Here is a 19,906-nt window from a genome sequence, read left to right as displayed (position 1 = left end):
GACATAAAAAAAAATGTAAAAAAAACTTAAAAGGATGCACCTTCTTTTTCATGTCACTATAAAGAACATGTACGGTGTGGGAAGCATCATTGTAGGTTTTCTTTAAAAAAGACAGCATTAATGCACACTTCCCTCACAGACAGATATGGTATAGTGGAGGCAGCCAAAGATAGCCTTGGGGTCGAAGTCTGCTGTGGGGGCCGATACAAAGTGCATCCAGTCATGCAAGAGAAAGGGTCCTGCAACAGGGCCTCTCTGGACGTGGGGGCAGCGGCACGATCCTTTGGTATCCTTCAGAGCGGTTTACATCCTTCGGATCCTATGTACGTGACACCCATCGCCCTTATTGGTCCTAAAAGCTCCTTATCTGGCCAATGGGAGATACATAGAGTGCACTCTATCAGATTCCTATTGCTGACTCTTCCATCCCCTCAACTAGCCGTCACAGGCTATCAATCATCTGTCCATCGCAGACATTCAGTCAGCACTTACAGATGTCAGCCACCAACCCAAGAATATCCCAAGCTAGACTTCTGTGACCTTTAGAGGCACTCAATGCTTTTCTGGTACTCACCGACTCCACTGGCTCCCAATAACCGGTGCTACTGGCTCTCAATCTCACCAGCTGTTCAACTTCAGCCTACCATGTCACTCTCTGCTGACTTGTGGACAAGCCAATAGACACTTGCTCAGGCTGACACCTGAAACCTAGGAAGCCTTTAGCTGGGTCAAACTCTCTCCAGCAACTTTGAGGGCCGCACTCGTACCCTGACAACACCTAGATCATCTGGGTCTTCTACGGAATCGTATATCAGCCAGCCACAAAGAGCACCTGAAACGGTGCTAAGACCCTCTTCAGAGCACTTTAGAGATCCTTCTGTAGCCCCAATAACCTCTTTTCTGGCCTTCACAGCCCACGGAAGACTCACTACTCGCAAGCTTCTATCTTCCCAGACAACAAGGTCCCTAGGCATCTACATTCACTATGCAGTCAGTATTTCATTACTCTGCAGATCTTCGGGTGTCCATCCACAGCAAAAGTGCATCTTCTTACCAATGTTAATGTAATATCTCTGCAGTGCTCTGTGTAACCAGCAGGTCACAGGTTCAAATCCCAGTAAGCTAGTCCAGTGAGGCTATGTAGTTGTTGTAGAGATCCATGTGTAACCTGGAGGGTAACAAATTCCAATCCTATGAAATATTTCAGTGGCTTATGCTCCTGCTGCAAAAATCAGTGTGACCTGCATGGCAAGGGTTTAAATCATTGTAGGGTAAAGTCACGTTTTCATTGATGAAGCGAATGACATTTAGTTTGGTAGTAAGATTTTCATGTGCCTAAAACAAGTGTTTGTATTATGCGCTGTAAATGATTATTACTGGGAAAATTACACACTAGCAAACATTTTATATACTATATTTTCCTGAAGGGTCCATGCCTGTAAACGTCATGCCTATAATCTTCACTTTTTAATTTGTATATCATTTGTCTTTTGTTTCCAAACACTTTCACATCGCAATTCATCCCTGGACCGTCTTGTAAATTAAACAAGTTTTAAGTGATCACTTCTGAGACCTACCTTGTAAATGCCATTCATAGAGATGAATTTGGGAGCGATAACTGCTGGGCTTCTTTTCTTTTACCAGTCAGAGGTCTGTTTTGAAGCTTTAACCAGACTCTTTAACACAGCAGCTGAGAGACACAGCGAGGCCTTTGTAGCGTGGGTGTCCCCTGCCCCCGGGGGATGCAATCCACAGTTTGCAGATCACTGTTCCACGAGCTATAATGGTTTTTAAAAACCCTCCCACCCAACAGGTTCTGATCCCCTCATTAGTCGTGCAGTCCCCCCAGAACCATAAGACAGATCATCAACAAGGTAACAATGTCTTGCCCTATCAGGCCTATTGGCTCTCACAGGCACTACCACCGCCTCATTTCTATATCTTACACTCTCCTCCTCTGCTGTCCCCATAGCCTCAATAGTCCCTGAGCCATGTGGCAAGAGAAGAACTTCACATGGCACTTGTGAGTCAGGTATTTCATCTCATGGTCTCACTAATAATTGTTGAATTGTCACAAAACCACGCCAGGAGCAAAAGCTTGCTGGAGTTCAGATATTGCATATACACCCCTGGCCAATACCCCAACCCCCTATACAATTTCAAATAAAAGTTCTTTGCTCTTACCTGATGGAATTTTGTGCTGGTTATGGTCCCTGCATTATTTCTTACAGAATTTGTGCATCGAAGCTTGAATGTGGCATGCATTCTAAAAAACTTCCACAACAAATAAATAATGCACCTGCTGAACATGTCTGTATGGGACCAGACGGTCATTCATTTGAATACCAGGCACTCACTCTGGAGAGGTTTAAGAACATAGTATCATTATGCTTGGTATTGAACAGCACTTTAAGAGTCAGACGACAAAACAATATATCATATACATTATTGCCAAAATTACAAAGACAGATTTGCACTTGTTCATCTCTGCTCCCTATGCAAAACAATCTCCGTTGTGAAGATTTAGGAGTGACAACTCTGCTTTCAGTGCACTGCTAGCAACACAGAGTTTTAGAAAATCACAGTCTGTTCACTGTTTCAGAAATTACAAAACTTGGATTTAATGGCCGACTTAATATTGAATGCTTGTATCTAATTTGCAAAACAAAATGTGTCAAAGTGTTGTTGAGAGACTGTGGGGCAAAAAAAGGCAGGGCTATAAAATATCGATTGTTCAAATGTTTTTCAATGGAATGCTAGAGCACAAAGACAATTTACTTTGCCTTTTTCTCCGGTATAGTAGACTATTTGCATCTTCGTTTCCCAACTCAACTACATTACGGGCATTCCACGAGCCATACGACACGAAAACATCTATAGCTCTCAGCACTACAAGACCCTGCCAATGGCAGAAGGGCAATTGGCAAAAAAGAATTAACATAACTGTTTAAAACTAGGTTGTTGGGGGCGTGGCCAAGATGGCGGGGTGAGCGGACGCTTCCTCCCGTAGCTCCTCCGGCCCGGCCAAGCTAAAGCCTTTTTGTTATGCTTTTCTCCCCCCGCTGAGGCTCGGCGCGGGAGAGGAGCGTGGCGGAACATCAGGGGCACACATTGGTGCTGTTTTGGTCCGGATCGCCCCGGGGGAACCCCCCCAAAAGTTCGTCTGAGATCAGGGGACGACGGCGGTGAGCCCGAGGGGCGGAGCGTATTGGAGAGCTGTCCGGGCGCCTCGGTTGGGCCTGGTGCTGAAAGCTGCGGTCTGGAGGGGATCTGGCCCGCCGCTCGACGGTGACTGAAGGAGCCTGGCGGGAAGGGGCCCGACGGTGTGGAGGGCTTGGGACGGGTGCCCCGGCACTCGGACTGGTGACGGCGACACCTGGCACTGCGGAGGCCCTGACCCCTAGCCGAGGTACAGCGGACTCCTTGTTGGGGCCGGATTATCTGGCCCCCTGTGCGTGACTAACGGGGGCCGGTGGTGGAACTTATTTCACGGCGGGGCACCTCGGAGGCCCCGGGGGTGTCGCCGGGCCTAGCCGGTGTGGCCTGCTCCGCCCGGCCGCCATTTTGTCCCCGAAGAAGCAGTGGTGGCGACCTCCGCTGAGCCCTGGATGCTGGCTGCACACGACCTCCCGATATTGCTGTCTTGACTACCGGAGGGATGAGCTGTTGGGACCCCCTCGCTGCGGCCCCCTTGGTTGTCTCACGCTAGCTCTTGCGGCTGACGGTGACCGGGCTCGGCCGCCATTTTGTCACCTGTGACGCAGCGACCTCACTTGCGGGGGATCCCCCGGCCCGAGTGCTTGCCGGCGGCTGAGCACCTCTGGGGCGCCTGGATCGGGGCCCGACTGCGGAGCTGACGATGGCTGGGAAAGGAGGCCCGAAGAAAGGGGACCGTACTCTGCCGGACATGCTTGGCAGGGCCCAGCACTTGCGGGACAGGACACAGCCCTCGCCGGGGCCCTCCCGGGCTCCGGCGGATGTGACTGGAGGGGAGCCACCCGTCACGAGGGCCTTCATGGAGGAACTGTTTAGCTCCCTCAGGGAGGACTTCCAGACACTGAAGCGGGAGGTGGCCAGCGAGGTCCGAGAAGTGCGCAGAGAGGTGGAGGGCCTAGGTGAGCGTGTGGAGGCGGTGGAGACGGAGGGCCAACAGCGAGCGGAGGAGATAGTCCACCTCCAGCAGGACGTTCTTCGCCTCCGGGAACAGTGTGTGGAGCTCCAGGCCCACTCTGAGGACCTCGAGAACAGATCTCGGAGGAACAACATCCGAGTGCGTGGCGTGCCGACTGCGGATGAGGGGTCCGATCTGGGGGGCTATCTGCGGGCCCTGTTCCGAGAAATCCTGGGGGAGGCCGCGGACTTTCCCATCAGCATCGACAGGGCGCATAGGGTTGGCCGCCAGCGCCAGCCATCGGCACCCCCACCGGACATTCTGGCCTTCCTGCCCGACTTTCCACTAAAGGAGCGTATCATGGCTGAAGCCCGCAGGAAACAGCCCCTGACCTTTCGGGATCGGCCGGTGGCGCTGTACCAGGACCTCTCTGCCATCACTCTACAGAAACGCAGGTCCTTTAGGATTGCCACTGACTTTTTGCGCGAGCATGAGACGCCGTACTCTTGGGGTCACCCCTTCCGCTTGATTTTTCGGTGGAACGGGGTATTGCATCAGCTACGCTCCTTGCAAGACATTTGTGGTGTCCTGGGGCTCACGGCAGCGGAGGAAGAGGGAGCTACGCCGTCGTGGAGGTCCTCGGAGGGACGGAATCGGCGGAGGTCATCGAGGCGGCGCTCAGCGACCAGTGCAGGGCGCCCGGACTCCCCTACCATTAGGGCGGACATGGCAGACGCCCTGAGGGCGGCGGCCGGGGACTCGATCGGCTCCTCTAGCGTGGCCTTGACGGCCTAACATACACTCCGGGGGGAGATGTCTTTAGCTTCTTAACATGCTTGGCACGGGGCGGGGGGGTTGGGGGGGAGCGGGCGGAGGTGAGTGGCTGGACGTCCACTTTGCTATTTTCTACGGACTTGCCCGTTTTGGGGCTTGACTGAGACTATGGGGTGTTTGAGTTTGGGGATGGCTAGTTGCCAAGGTTGTGTTTTGGGTGGGGGAGGGGGTTGTTTTGGGGTTGGGAAGGTCCCGTCCGATGTTGTCTTTGCCCGCTTTGTCTTGGCTTGTCCCGCGCTGCGGCCCCGCGCGCCCCACCCGCTGATTCCCTACCCATTGCATGGCGCTCCCGATCCCTGCGAGGAATGCCGGGCCTAAAGGTAGTGACCCTTAATGTTCAGGGTCTGAATAACCCGGTGAAGCGCAGGGCGATCCTGTCGTTGCTGGAGGGGACGCAGGCGGACATTTGCCTTTTGCAGGAGACACACTTATTGCCCCGAGACTGCCACAGGATGCGCTCTGCTAAGTTCCCCACCCAGTTCTTTTCCTCGGCAGCGAACAAGACGGCAGGGGTAGCCATTCTCCTAGCGAGCTCCTTTCGGGGGGAGGTGTTGCATAAGTGTGCTGAACAGAAGGGGAGGCTCCTTGCGTATCGCATGAGCCTGGGAGGCATAGCATTTACGGTTGGCTCCGTTTATAGCCCAAACGAGCACCAGGAGCGCTTCCTAGACTCCGCGCTGGTGGATGTCACTGCTTCCCCGGACCGACACGTTATCTTGGGCGGAGACCTCAACATTGTCTTTGACTCTGGGATGGACAGATCGGCGCAGCGCTTCCCGCAGACGGGGGAACTGTCCCAGGCTGGGAAGGCCCGAATTGCGGACATGGACTTGCATGATCTCTGGCGCTCCCTGCACCCCACGGATAGGGACTACTCTTTCTTCTCGCACGCACACCGCACTTACTCACGGCTGGACTACCTCCTGGTGAGTGGACCGATGCGTGCCGCTGCCACGGCGGCGGACATCGGGGTCCTGACCCTGTCTGACCACTCTCCAGTTATCGGCGTTTTCCAGTGGCCGGCGGCCTCCCCCTCTCGGGGGGTGTGGCGCCTCCGGGACACACTTCTACACAAAAAATCGGTGGTGCAACGCATCGGGGAGGTCATACAGGACTATCTCACTCACAATAGCAACACTGACACCTCGCAGGCGACACAGTGGGCGGCATTGAAGGCCGTCCTACGGGGGGAATTCATCTCTATCTCTGCAGCCGAGAATAAGGAGCGACAACTGAAGAGGGATGAGTTGACGGCTCAAGTTCGGGAGCTTGAGCAGGTCCACCGCCGTACGGGAGCGCCGAGGGTCTGGAGGCAGTTGAAGGCAGCGAGGAAGCTCCTCTCGGCTCTGGATCTTGATAGGGCGGAGTACGCCGCCTTACGTTTGAAACATGCCTACTACACTGGGGGGGACAGATGTGGCAAGCTCCTAGCACACCGGCTCCGGGTCGCGCAACAGCGCAGCGTCGTGAAAGAATTGGTGGGCGCGGACGGGGGGGTTGTCTCCGGGGACGCGGAAGTAGCGGAGTCTTTCCGCGGCTTCTACGAGGCGCTGTATGCTGAGGAGCCCTCCCCGCCACGGGAGACCGATAGCTATTTGGAGTCGGTGACCCTCCCGGTACTGGACCCGGCTCAGGCTGACCACCTGGAGCGGGACATCCATGTGGAGGAAGTGATTTCAGCTATTGCGCGGCTGAAACATGGCAAGGCCCCGGGCCCGGACGGGTTCACGTCGCTATTCTACAAGACTTTTTGCACGGCCGTGGCCCCTGTCCTTACGCGGCTGTTTAACTCTTTCTCCGCACCGGGAGCCATCCCTCCGGATCTCCTGAGGGCGACGGTCGCGGTAATCCCGAAGCCTGGGAAGGACCGGGCCCTTTGCGGCTCATACCGGCCCATCTCTCTCCTAAATGTCGACCTCAAGTTGTACACGGGGATTCTCGCAGCCAGGCTGGGTCCACACCTCCCCGACCTGGTGGAGGCGGACCAGGCTGGTTTTGTGCCCGGTAGACAGACGGTTGACAACACCAAGAGGGTGACACATGTTCTGGAGAAGGCCTCAAGGATCTCGGGGGAGCGGATGTTGTTGTCCGTTGATGCAGAGAAGGCCTTCGACAGAGTTCACTGGCCGTATCTTGAGCGGGTCCTTAAGAAACTGGGAATCGGCGATAAGTTCCGCACCATGGTATTTAATTGCTATAAGCATCCTTCAGCGTCGGTGCGGGTAAACGGGTGTAGCTCTGGTAGCTTTGCCATCGAGCGCGGCACGCGGCAGGGCTGCCCTCTCTCGCCGCTCCTGTTTGCCCTCTACATGGAGCCGTTTGCTCAGAGGATTCGTGACAATCCGGATGCGGTCGGGGTCCGGATGGGCCAGTACGTCCACACCGTCAGTCTCTATGCGGACGATGTCCTGCTGACTTTGGACGACCCTAGGAGGTCGCTGCCTACTTGCCTCCGAGAGTTGGACGCCTTCGCGGGGGTGGCCGGCTTCAAAATGAATATGAGCAAGTCGATGGCACTGGACGTGTCCCTGGCTGCGGAAACCAGGAGGGATCTTCAACGGCTCTTCCCCATGCAGTGGTCCTCGTCCACGGTGCCGTATCTGGGGATTCTGCTGGCGCCTACACTGTCGGAGATGGTTACGGCCAATTATGCCTCCCTCAGCAGGAAGATCAAGGACGAGCTTGGCCGCTGGAACAAGGGCCTGCTGTCCTGGCTGGGGCGAATCGCGGCGGTCAAAATGACGGTGCTGCCCCAGATACTATATCTTTTCCGGGCCCTTCCACTCCAACCCCCGGTGGGCTGGATACGACAAATGCAGGCTGACATCTCCCGCTTTGTCTGGCAGGGCCGCAGGCCACGTATGAAGAGGGTCCTCTCCACGCTTGCTCCGGAAGCGGGGGGTCTCGGCATTCCGGACCTCCGTAAGTACTTTCAGGCGGCACAGCTCCGCTATCTGGTGGAGTGGAGCAGGTGGGAGTCCGACAAACATTGGCTCTTCCAAGACCAGGCAGTGGCGGGCCGCACCTTACAAGAGGTTCCATTCCTGCGCCGCGCGCACCGCCCCGCTAATCTTTACGCTTCCTTTGTTACGCGGGTCCCCCTGCGTGTGTGGGACGCGGTCTGTGAGGCCCGGGGCCTTACCACCTTCCCTTCGCCGCTCACGCCCATTGCGGGCAACCCGGACTTCTCCCCTGGGATGGAGCCGGGGGTTTTCTCCCACTGGGTGCAGGCGGGCTGCAGGGCACTCTTCCAGATCTATGGCCCGGAAGGAGTGGTTCCTTTTCAGCAACTCCGCCAGGAGTTCGGCCTGACGGAGCTGGACAGATTGCGCTACATGCAAGTTCGGCATTGGGCCCTCCAGCCTCAGGTGCGTGCCGCCGCTGCCCGTCCAATTACACCGTATGAGCGGTGGTTGGCTACTCGGACCTCCGACGCTAAACTGATCACTGATCTGTACAAACACCTACAACCCCCGCCGTTTCACTACTACAATCCGGGGAGGGAGCGTTGGCACAGGGAACTGGGTAGGACACTCAGCCACAAGGAATGGGACAAAATAGCGTATCGGGCGCGGCACTCTGCATACCACACGGGCCTTACGGAAACCTTCACTAAAGTGTCCACATACTGGTACTACACCCCGGAGAGACTGTATGAAATGCATAGACACACTGACAAGGGGTGCTGGCGGAGCTGCGGGCAGGAAGGTACCCTTACACATATCCTATGGGATTGCCCAGTGCTGACCGCCTACTGGAAGGAAGTTCTGGACGAGGTGGATGAGCACTTTGGCATAGAGCTGCCGCGCCTCCCGGCGTATGTCCTGCTGGGCCTCCCCAATGACCTAATGTACCCACTGAAGTCCCGCAGGGGTAGGCAGATTGCGATAGCGCTGGGGTCTGCGGTTCAGAACATTCTGATCCACTGGCGCACATCCACCGCCCCCTCCATCACCGGTTGGTTGCACAGACTCTGGCATGTGCTGGGGATGGAGAAGCTGTCGCTTACGGTTGCGGGGGAGATAGACCAATTTGAGGAGCTATGGCAACCCTTTCTAGCGCTGCTGTCCACTGAATTCCGGGAGCTCACCTGCCCGAGGTATCTTAGGCTTCTCAGGCTGCGGCCGCCGGTGACCCCGGCGGACTAGCTTACATGTGAGATGGGGACCCCCGGCCGGGGGGGGGGGGGGCTGTGCGGGGCTTCCTGGTTAGGGCTACTCTGCTGCGGGACCATAGGACGGGGGGAGGGGGGAGGGTTGTTGTTTTTGTACTGGGAGGATGGGGGATGGGAGGGGGGGGACTGTGTTCTGTTGAGGGGTTGATTGGGGGGGGTTTTATTGCTCTGCTTTTGGGTGTCGGATACGCGCGTGGGATTCCACAGCTTGTAATTCTAGCGTTCATTTACTGTGTTCTTCCCTCTGAGCCAACGCTTCACCTATTGCCAACCCTCTGGAGATGCATCCCTTCTTCTTTGATTGTATTCCACGTATCCTGCCTCCTGTCCCCCTCCCCCATGGTTTGTTTTGTCTCAATAAAAACGTTTTAAACATAAAACTAGGTTGTTAAACTTATTGGTGCAAAAGGCAGCATATGCTCCATAAAGTTGGCGTCTTCCAAGTGGCGGTACTCTCAGTATGCAAAACTGTCCATGGGTTTGGCTGTCTAGTTTTGACCACGAAGACCATCAACAGCATCACAGTATGGAAATAGCTTCTCACACTTCTATACATACATTATTTTACCAAGAAAAATATAAATCAATTAAATGTAAAACTGATATTTTTGTGAAAAAACATAAAAATTGTATGTTTACAGAATGTCGGGACACAATAGTCACAGGTTAATCCTGACTAGCTATACCTGCTCGAATTATATTCCTCAATTTGGCTGAAGATTTACTGTCATAACTTACCATGCGATGACATGCGCTGGACTCCGGATAACAAAAGGCACGGTCAGTCACAATAGCCTCGGAATGCTTGGTAAAATCAAAGACAATGAATGGAGTGATACAGATGATTTAAATTCCTTGCACAACCTTACTGTAAGACTGGATATGACCAAGTTGTAATCATATGCAAGGAATTTCATAGAAGAGCTGCCGATAGCAAATGCCCCTCAAGAACATGGGTGCTATCAGGACAGCACATGGTCAGTCACTCCATCCTTCTGGTGAACAAGTGCAAGCACATAACCGTTTGTACAAGTAACTAGAATTTTAAAGCAATCCAATGAGCAAAAATATGGTTTGGTTTAAGGCTTGAAAATCTACTTTCAACTGTCAGCTTTCTTATCTGGAGCATACACACAGACACGTAATGTTTTTCTACTGGTCGAACTCAGTGTAATTTTGGTTGCACTATGGAAATTTGATCATGGTGGTTGAATAAAGGATGGTGATAAAAATGAAAACCTTTTTATTAACTTTCAATGTTTTAATGTCACTGATGGTGCTTTTGGAGGGGTGTGTCAGTGAGGGGGTGGAGATGGAAGGTTTAAATGAAACCCCTGAAATGCAAAGAGAAAGTAATAGTAACTTTTCATTATAATTTAAGAACCTAAACAGTGTGTCAATCTACCGCGCTTCACATACAGTTTCTATACAATTATTAACACTATCACGTCCTCGTTCTGTATCAATCCAACATATAAAATCTTCAGTCAAAAACTTCGCTGTCATGTGGTCTTCTATTACATAAGTAATGTACCTTGACATGCATGTCACACTGTTGAGAGGCATCTGGGCCCCTTCTTCTGAAGTCAAACTAATCCTACAATTATCCAATGGCAAGGCAGATTTCTTAATGTTCATACACACCGTGAGAGGAGCTGTTGCATACACACGCAAATGTGTTTAAATAGGGAAACATCGAGGTTTGGTCTTCCAGAGATAAACAGTAAATAAATTAAAGTTTTGGAGTGATGAGATGGTTGGCAGCACAGTACAGCAAAGTTACACTTCTTTTGAGAGACAAGAGGTGAGTTGGAAGGGCCAGCCTGGATACCAGAGGGGTACTTTATGATCTATGTCTTCCTGCAAAAGCCCCTGAAGATGCAAGTAGACACCATGGAATTAGACAGAGAACACAAAGGCAGCACCAGGTTCCTCCTCACCTTGAACCCAGCCGCACCAGGAGATGGGAAATCATCACGCGATGTATTGACACATTCATGAAGCTAAGTCTTCATCAGCGAGAGCTGGTCCAAAGAATTCAAGTCGGTCCCCAAAACGTTCAAGAAATGCTGCTCCAAGTTCATGCGTTAGTTATTGCAAAATATTTTATTTTAAAAAAAAAGTCTCTTGGACACTGTTTCAAAGAGCAAAATAATTCACAACGGATCCACGAGTCTCAATGTTTTTCGTTTTTTTCACAGATTAGGGTTTACTTCTTCATGAAGTTGCAATTTACTGACTTCTTTCTTTCCAGCGAGTCACAGCACCTCTGCTTGGCAGTGTGGTAACATTCACAGCGCACAAACCAACCATGTCATTGAGCTAGAAAAGAAGAAGAAATCATATCAAACACTGGGCAAGGAAGCCATTTCATTTTACATTGTTTATGCAAAGAAAGTGCTGATGGAAAGCAATGACGCGAAAACCAGGCTATTTTTACCTGGGGCCGGATCAAAAGTGGTTTTGGAATTCCCATCTTCATTAGACTACCTCCCCAGTGCCTCTCACTGTACTAGAACTCTTGAACATCATTGCACACATACTGGCCTGACAGATTGATGTCTGTCCAACTGACCATCTGTCTAAAAGCCATAGGACTGGGAGGAAGAGCCACTAATCTAATCCAAGTTTGGGCTGGGAGAAAGGAGGGCAATGTAGAGATGTCCAGCACTGCTTAACAACACATACTCTTGTTTCACTCACAAGAACTGTTAACAAGCATATGCAATGCAATAAGTCTTGCATTTATGAGAGTTTGAGCTATTGGCCTTGTAAATGACAATGCCTTTTATTGGAGTGTTGTTTTTAAAACAGATAAATAAAAGGCATTGTCATTTACAATGCCAATAGCTTAAACTCTCGCAAATGTGAGACCTATTGCATTGCAAATGCGTAATATAAAAATAATAACAAATCATTAGGAGAGAGCTTGTCCTGTCTGCAACAGCTTGCAGGACAACGCTATTTGAGAAAATAGTGCTCGGAGGCTGATTAAAGCCTACTGAGCAACAACACACAACAGGGGGTGTCGCCATGGAAGGTTACAAAATGAGACAAGGCGGTACTAAGGTAGAGCTACTAAGCCTTTTGACCAATGATCAGCCACAGTTCACAGTGGACAATTACACAAACCAATGAAAAATGTAGGCAGAGAGAGGGCAGAGCTTCACGTCCCTACCTCGATACAGCATGCCTCGCAGAGCAGCACATGCGCCGCCCAGGCTCGACCTAAAAAGCTTCCAATGGGTTAAAATGAATTATAGCCATAAATCATTAAAACACACCAATGACTGATTCGTTTACAATGCTCTCAAAGCGAGTCAAAGAATAAGCACAGATAACACACTATGTTCAAGTTGCGAACTCTCACGTACCTTTTTTATATTTTTCTACTTGCATGTGTGATTGCCAACATTAACAAAATAATTACATATCCCAATATCTATAACACGAACTAAACCAGATCGAGTTCATAAAAGCGCTTTTAATTCCAAACAAGGTGATCTATCATTTAAGAGTCAGCCTGTACCCTATTTAGAAAGTAGCATGTATAAAAATCTGTAAGAAGCATATTTAAACAAAAATTCCTATCTCCACTCAACATTCCTGCAACAAGGCGCCCTGCCCACTGTCACAGCCCTCCTCCCGATTTGAACTGCATGGGAGGTACATGTGCGGTGCTTAATTAAAAAAAAAAAAAATCACATAAGTGCCAGGGCCCTCGTCACGAAACCACGGTAGCTTGCACCACCAGATGGTCCTGCCAGTTGCCACTGCAGCGGCAGCTCCTCTGCTAAGACAGAGGCTCATCGCCCCACTGCTTTTCAGTGAAAAATAAAATTATAATAATAAAGGCTATTATTATTTTGTTTCCCTTGCTCACTTCCTGTAGTTAAGAGCAGGGCGGGCCGTCTTTTTCGACATGATGAAAGGAGGAGTGATGGCACTGCTTCAAGTGCGCATGACAGTTTGACCGGCTGTCTAAGGCCGGCAAAACCGTTATGGGCACTTCGATCTCTCCACCCGAGCGGTGCTGTACAGGGTGGAGAGCAAGCACAGGGTCGTAGTCCCTTAGCGGGCGCCTAACTAGGGTGCTCACATCAATCACAGCTCTGCTCTCAGGCTGGGTAATACCAGCATGAGCCCAACTTCTGGATTGATGCAGGGGAGCCTGTGGCATGCCGGGAGACGAGGAGCAGAAGCCAGAAGAGCACAGATGTTGCAGATGGCAGGTAAGCATTTTTTAAATTATTTTGTCCATGCTGCCCCACCAGCGCTGACTCCTTCGCGTTGCCCCACCATTTTAATGCCCCAGCAGTCATTACTGAATGACAGTACCAACACAACTTAGCATCACATTCTTACAAAAGTGACAATTAAGACTATTCCACGTCCCCCAAAGCTATAAGAGTGGCTTGGGTGGCAGTTATCGTACTTGTCTCTGTATTTGACAATAGTGCCACCATGTAGCAGAAAGTCATAACTGCGGTGTTGACAATTAAGTGCCGGTGCCGAGTACCGGGAAACCAAGGCTCAAATTAAGCACTGAAGATGTGGCTATCAAATTATTTCCAAATCACTTGCCAAGCCCAACAGCATTACTCACGCCACTTCTCCATGGGGCGAAGAGAACAATATTTACCAGGTTGTGCTGATGAGTATTTTTTGGTCTTTCCAAAGCGGAGAAACCCTCTGGGCTACTTTCAGTAGGGTGAATAGATTTTCAGAATGAAAAACCGGGACGAGCACAGACATAAAAATAGGACTACATATATATATTAATTAAAAATTAAGCATTCCCTCCCATTTCTGTGTAGATCTCCAGGATCAGGCTGCCGGTGGGTCTGGCCTGGACTTTTCTGAGCTGGGAATCCTTTTTTGAGTGTGGACATTTTACTTATGGACTGCTCCAGCACCCAGGCATGATGCCAGTTCACTAACTCAACAGGTAAGTCAATTGGTTGTCTTATTGACAGTTGCACATTTTCTTTTGAACCTTTTTTTATCCAATGCAGCAGCTAGATGCGGTCACCCGAAGGTTAGAAAAATGCGTTATCTTTTAGATGACGAACTGCCAGCGTTTGTCCGTTTTTCTTTCTCGCCCTCAATCAGTTTTAAAAAAAATATTTTTTTTTATTAATGACCGTTCTGCTGTATAAAATAAAAAAAAGCCAGGCCATTAGAGATTTCATTACCTACAAAAAGAGGGTGGGAGCACAATGCCTCACATCCCAGCACTAAGTTCGCATCATGGTAAACGCATAGCAAGATAACACTTACTTCAGTGGCAGTCTATAGTTTTTCACCCTTGTTGGTGTAGCCCATACCGTCTATCTCTAGACATGTGTTTCAGGATAGTTGTCCTTTATTAGAGAGCAATACATTTTTTGGGGTGCTGGAAATGCTGGCCAAAGTCTTCTCAGGTCTCTGTACCACTCATTGGGTGCAGGTGCATCAGCCAGAGCTTGTCAACTTATTAGCTCAAGGGAGCCTTTGCAAACAAAATGGGGGTGGGCACACACTGCCTCACATCCTAGCAATCAATGCCTCCCAATGCTTCACTGAAGTAAGTGTTATCAAGCACTGCATTTACCATGATGCCCTTGTGCATACTGAATGCTGGAATGTGAAGTAGTGTGCTTCTGCTCTCCTTCAGATTACCCAATTCAATCTAGATATTATGCTTATGACTCAAGCCAGGCACTCCCAAAAATATTTTTCCCTAATCCACCCCCACCACAATTAAACATGAACAGAAGATTGTTCTTCTAAAAGAGGTGAATGCTATTTTCATTAGATATAGTTGAAAATGTACAAAGGTAGATGCTTGTTTAGCTCCTGCACTGGAAACTTTCCATTAAACTAATTGACCCCTCTGGTTCTCAATGACACATTCTATTGGTTTATAGACGTCCTCACAGTGGTGTCGAGGCATGAGATTTATTGGCCTCAGCTCTTTCAAATGTGTTTACTGATACTACGCAGACAATTGTTTTATTGGATTTTAATGTTCATTTTGATGTACAAAATTCAGCTTGTCTTCTAAATGTATTGGTTTATTTTCACTTGAGCTGGCTATGAATGTTTCGCTTTCCAACCCCCTCCCCCCACACACACAAATCAAAGCGATGCATTTGATATTAATTGGTCTAATGTTGCACTTTATCAACGCTACATCCCTTTTCCATTTCCTTTGTCGAGCCATTATGGTTTCCTTTTTTCTTATGCCTTTAGAAAGAGGCCCAAGGATACTGCTTTTTAGGTCTCGCCTGAGCCAGCGCTTTAGCGCTGCACTGGTGAGAGCTTTAGTAAATGGGGGATTTAACCGTGCAAACTAGTGCTTTTCAGGCCTCCAAATACAGTGCATGTGCGCCGGGCGCGCGCACCATTTGGCAGCCTGCCTGATAACTTTCGCGGCCGCTTTAATGTCCCCAGTGAGCCGTGTGGCCACTGAGAACATCAAAGCGGCCGCGAAAGTGATCACCATTTGCCACCCCCTCCCTTATCCCACTTCCTGCTTGTTATATTTACCATTCGTCATCACGAGACCGTCATCATTCGTCTCACAAAATGTTGAAGTGTTTAGAGGCAATTAGTTTTGTCCTTTCGGGTGTACAAGAAAAAGTATTAACTCGTATTGACCCAATACGAAGCTCTTGACTCCTCCCCTAAAGCTCCCCTAAATGTGCCATGATGACATTTGCATTCCACTGTGAATGGTTAAGGGTTTTATGTGTGCTGGATGTATACTTTCCCATATATTACTTTGAAGTAAAGCCCGCATGAGAGAAACATCCTGTCACACAGTGACATTGAGGGAACGAATCTCATGTTAGGCAGCGCCTTCACAGCGGTGGCGAACCCCTGGACTGAAGGAGACGGATCCTAAACTGCTGCTTCCTTCGCATCGCCATCCTTGCATACAGGTGTGAGTGCTATACATTTGAGCATCAAAGCTTAAGAAATGTGGTTTATTCCTCGTTTTTATAGCTTACTCTAGTGTTTAGGATGTTCTCCCGCTGACGTTCACTTCACACCTCACTTGACCCGCATACACCTCGTCTTGGCCTAGAAACCTGTCTTGTCATTGCCCTGAAGTCAGCCGTCTGTGACCTCGTCCGTGCCCCGGTGGCAGGTCATGTGTCACGGCAGGGAGCATGTGCGCGTAACAAGCTCAGTCACTTGCTGTAAGAGATCCTCCCTCTGCCAGTACAGGGCAGCGAGCCCCGGGCGGACAACTCCCAGCGTGACACAGCGGGCGTCGGGCCCTGCGCACGGTTTCATGCTGTTCAACCAGTCCCCCTGTCTCCCAGGAGTACTTACTGGGTTTTCAGTTCGCACGAGAGTGTTTGGTGGGCCTTGTTCTCAGATGTATACTCTGTTTCACGCTTTCTGAGGCGCACAGCATGCTGCTTGTTCTGCAAGAGCCGAGCGCGCCTTCTGGCTTGGCAGCAAAGCAAACAAGCATTGGCATAGCCAATAGGTCTCGCCTTTGGGATCTTATAAGTGTTTAGCCATGCAATTAGTTGATGTTGTTGCACCAAGGATATTGTGCTGCATAGTAAATACTTATAAGGTCCCAAAAGCGAGACCTATTGGCTATGCCAATGCTTGTTCTCAGCTTGCAGTAGAGTTTAGGACATGGAATAGTGTTTCTGCAGAGAACTGGGCTGGCCCTTTACCTTTGGAGACTGGGCTTTCTGATGCAACGCCTAAAAACATTCTAGAGATTATTTAGCCCTTGTGAGTTCAACCATGGATTAAATTGCTCCACTGTTACAGAAAGCTGGCACGTTGGTTTACCTTTCCTGCAGCTGATAAAAAAACTGGTTCGCTAAAACAATTTTAATCGACTGAACGTCAATGGCAGCAGGACAATGATCCTATCAATGAAACGGAGTGGCTATAAAAACCTATATGAGCAGGCACCATTAAAACCATATGTAAAAACAATAATAATTACCAAGCTATAATGTTTAATAGGGGGGTTTCTTTTTTCTTAATTAACTTTTATAATAATGATTTCCATTCTATACCAAATGGGAATTTTATAAATGTATTTAATTTTATTGCATCTATCCAAAAATCCAAAGACTGTTTTAAATGAACTGGGATCTGCCTAGGTGACGATTGTAATGCCAAGTTGCCTCAACTGTGGCCAAGTACACAGCCAAATAGCAGCGGCCAAAAATGCAACAGCGGTATGGAGTTAGTAGACCACCTGAATAATCATAATCTAACTAATGCCATGGAGATTGCTGCCATCACAAAAGACAATGCTCCCCTAGAACAGACATTTAGAGGGAGGGGCTCATCCACAATCGATTATGTTTTTATCACACCTGTCTTAGAGGCCAGCCTGCTGAAAGTGGAAACCATAGCCACCACTTATGGGGACCATAACCCAATTCAAATAGTATTAAGGTTATCCCCCACCCCAATACTTAATATAGAATGTGGTGCTAGGAACTTAACACTGTCCACGGATAACCTTAGATTGGTATGGCAGGGTGTTGATAATACCGAGCTATTTGGAACAATGGTTAGGGAAAACTTGAGCCTCATTAATCTTTGTTTGGAGGCTCAGGACCCACACCCTGAGGCAATTACTGCTTTCAATAAACTTTGTGGAGCCACTAAATCTTTGCTGTCCAAACCCATCACTTGAACACAACGGGAACAGAGATGGTTTAACCATGAGTGCTCAGAGGCCAACAGGCAGCTACGCAAGGCCCTGTCACACAGCCCAAGGCGCAACCTATTGGTAAAGTCCCTAAGGCTGATGTATAAGTGGACCATTGCCAAAAGGAAGGAAGAATTACTAAGAGAACACTGGGATGCGCTTGTTAATGCTAAAAGCTTAAAAAATGGGAACATGTTTTGGACCGCAGTTTAAGAACCAAGAACAATGGGGCAGCAATTAACTTCTATAAGTTGCAACATAACTAATACAACCTGGGAAAATCACTTTTCAACAATTTACTCAGTGCCAGTGTTGGAAATTGACCCTTTTTACCAAACGGTTCCATCTGGGGTCTCAATATCGCTAACAGAGGTCGAGGAGGCCATACGCCAGAGTGCGGGCAATAAAGCCCCTGGCCCAGATGGGCTACCTTTTGCCATCATTAAATACAAACCCGATTTTTGGGCCCCACTATTGCTAAATGTTTTTAATAACTTAGTCAACGCCCCATTGCCAAAGTCGTGGACCACTAGCATAATCGCCCCAATTATTAAAAAGAGTGATTGCTCACAACCCAGTTGTTATAAGCCGATTTCTTCAATAGATAACACCCTTAAAATTTTAGGAAGAGTTTTATACAATACAATTTTATTTTGGGCTGAGGACAATTACATTTTAGAAAAATGCCAACTAGGTTTTAGGAGCAAGGTTGGCACTAACTAGCAGTATTTAAATCTTAATTTGATTGTTGGAAAGTATACTATAGCACAGCACTTGCCACTCAATCTAGCTTTTATGGACCTGACCTCCGCCTTTATCAATAGGTCTCGCCTATGGTCCATCCTCTTAGCCTATGGCCTTGCTGAGGCCCTTGTTCACTTTCTGGCCTACCTGCATAGAGACTTGAAGGCGCGGGTCAGGATTGGTGGCGGGGGCGAGGTGTCTAACGATATCAGTGTTGGTAGAGCGGTTAGGCAAAGGTGCGTCGTAGCACCCCTGCTTTTTATCATTTATATAAATAATTTGCATAAATCACTGATTAATCTCACTGTTGACGTCCCTAGAATTAAAGGCAGAACTCTCCCGGTGCTTTTATACGCAGATGATGCAGTTTTAATTGGACGCACATCAAATGCACTACACACTTTAGTACGAGGATTCATGGACTTTATGACTGATTTAGATTTATGTACTAATTTTAAGAAATCCTTTATAATGTCCTGTGGGCCAAGAAAATATCCCCTAAGCTCTGTTATCGTGGGAGATCAAAAATGTACTTGCACCGGCACTTTTCCTTATCTGGGGATGGTCTTTGCTGCGAACGGCACCTGGTCTGAACACATGGTGTACTGTAAGAACAAGTTCTCAAAGGCCTTTAATTCAATCCTCAGCCTCCATCGCTTAAAAATATCAGGAGCAATCCCTGCAATTTCAAAGATTTTTATGTCACAGTGCATACTAATAGCCGCCTATGGTGCTGAAGTTTGGGGAATTGCTAAAAGCTCTAGCATCCAATTGGTGGAAAATAGATTCTGCAGAAAAGTCATTGGGTGTACCAATCTCCACCCCCCCCCCCCCCCATACATATGTCATAGTGAGTTAAAACTAGGATAAATTGAAGATTTTAGAAGGGCTCGCCCTGCATTGTTCTGGCTAGCCATAATGAAAAAGCCTGCAGCAATCCTTACAAGGGAGATGATAGTATCAGCTGCGAGAAAGGGATGGATATTCCATGGCTTGCCAGAGTTATTAAGAGTTTGAAAAGTGTGAACTTTGATGGATTGTTTTTTAACCCAAACACAGCTGAGACCGTTGACAAAAATGTTCTTAGGTCAGCACTATGTGCACTTTATAGCTCTGATTAGAGAGGGAATCAAAGAAACAAACTGTTGCTAAATTTATATCCATTGAGCAAACTAAAAATTGTTTTCCTAGCTACATCACTTTAGCGATGTCACATTGGGAGAGAGGACTTCTCTGTCGTTTAAGAGCTGGGACTATAAGACATCTGCTCTGATTTCCCCTTGGGTAGACGTCAAAACTGGATTCCCTGCTATGCCCATGTGATGGTCATAGTGGACAAACTCTGTCACTTTTTATTTTT

General features: G+C 48.9%; 1 protein-coding gene across 2 annotated transcripts in view; it reads right to left on the bottom strand.

Annotated features, from left to right (window-relative positions):
* Positions 1–10,345: 10,345 nt before the first annotated feature.
* LOC146810542 (uncharacterized) overlaps positions 10,346–19,906 on the bottom strand; it is a 206,881-nt gene continuing 197,320 nt past the window's right edge. For both annotated transcript variants that reach the window (XR_014966610.1, XM_085617581.1), the window contains one exon: positions 10,346–11,441. The gene's annotated coding sequence lies outside the window, so the exon portion shown is untranslated. The remainder of the gene's footprint in view (positions 11,442–19,906) is intronic.

This window comes from Triturus cristatus, chromosome 7 (genome assembly GCF_964204655.1).
Source record: "Triturus cristatus chromosome 7, aTriCri1.1, whole genome shotgun sequence".
NCBI lineage: Eukaryota > Metazoa > Chordata > Amphibia > Caudata > Salamandridae > Triturus > Triturus cristatus.
This window is presented reverse-complemented; position numbering and strand designations above follow the sequence as displayed.